Consider the following 1,552-nt stretch of genomic DNA (forward strand, 5'->3'; position numbering starts at 1 on the left):
GTTAGCCACTATGGGGACCCACAACTGCATAGGGTAAGAGTTCTACCCTCACACTGCTCAGTCTCACAGAGACGATGATGGAAGCATAAGTCACTGAAATCCTGGGAAGGATTTGTCATCTTCTCCCTCTCTCCAAATGAGTCTCTTCCATGTTATCCTAGTCAATATCACTGTCATCCTTGCAATTTTTCCGGGAAGGGTTGTGGCTGTTCCCATTGAATCTGGCTTGACTTTCATTCCCTCATAAGCAGGGAAAAACCAAGTCTGGTTGTTTTTGCCTTCTTAGTCTGTCTTGCCTCTGTTTCTGTTTATTCCCATTGCTATGCCCTTAGCTCTGGAAGAAACAACCATCACATATCTGGGTGACTCTCACAGCACCTACCTGGCCTTCTTGCCCCCTGTCTCAGCCAACTCCAACTGTTTATTCAGGATGACCTTTGTATAAGAGACAAGTCACATTGTGACCTAGCCTGAGTTAATCTGACCTCTGAGCTTGCCATTTAAGTCTTGCTCTCCAGGTTCTAGATAAGTGAACTTGCCATCCAATGAAAGTCTCTCTGTCTCTCTCTGTCTCTCCCTCCTTCCTCTATCCCTCGGTACATGCAGTTACCTCATGGATAATTCCAACAATTTTTTTAGTTGCCATCTTACAAGTTGCTGTTTCTGGGGGATCCTTGACCCCTTCTCCATCAGGCGAAGACCCTCCCATGTGTAACCCCATAGCATTTTTTATTGAACCAAATCATTGCACCAAAAGTACCTATTACGCTTATCAGTTTGTTCAGGCATTCTCTTCAGCTAGATCATAGGCTCATAGAATCGAGTGCTGTGGTCATTTACAATGTTCCCCTGCACCTAGCAGAGGGTGTTAGCAATAATTAGAGGTGGTTAAATGAATGAATTGGCAATACCCTAAGGGCAATTTGGATAGACTGCTATGTAAGATCAGCAGAAGGAAGCCTGCTTCCTGTTGGGTATTTAGGGAGGTTTTGGGGGGAGTTGGATATGCTGTGCTTTAGCAGATAGTAGGATGTACAGATTCAGAGTTTGGGTGTGACAGGAACGATAGGTTCAGTGGTCAATCAGGGAAGTGGGGATAGACATTGGCAAGAGCTCTAGACCTGCAATATCAGCCTCATTACATGTGAAGGGGATTCTCATGCCACAGAAGTGAATAAAGTATATTCCGAGAGGGAAAAAGGATCAAGGGCTGGTTGTTGTGAAATATCTAAATTCATCAAAAGAGAGGCGAGGGTGCAGAAAAGAAGACAAGAAACAGTGAATAAGCAGGAGATGAGGGGTCATCACTGGAACCAAGGGAAGAGCAATTGTTGAAAGTTGGGACTGCCCAACAACGGGAGATGAAGGGCGAAGGCTGGACAATGGATGTGAGTGCTGGTGATCACCTGTAAGCATCTGTATCAACAGAGGGATCCAAAAGCGGAGGGAAAAATACAGGAAGGTGGAGAGAGAGCACTCTTTGAATCCCAGCCTTGGAGACTCTAAGGGAGCAGCAGCAAGGGAGGCCCTGGGCACAGAAAGAGCAAAGGAA

Source organism: Cynocephalus volans, chromosome 4 (genome assembly GCF_027409185.1).
Source record: "Cynocephalus volans isolate mCynVol1 chromosome 4, mCynVol1.pri, whole genome shotgun sequence".
Classification (NCBI taxonomy): Eukaryota; Metazoa; Chordata; class Mammalia; order Dermoptera; family Cynocephalidae; genus Cynocephalus; species Cynocephalus volans.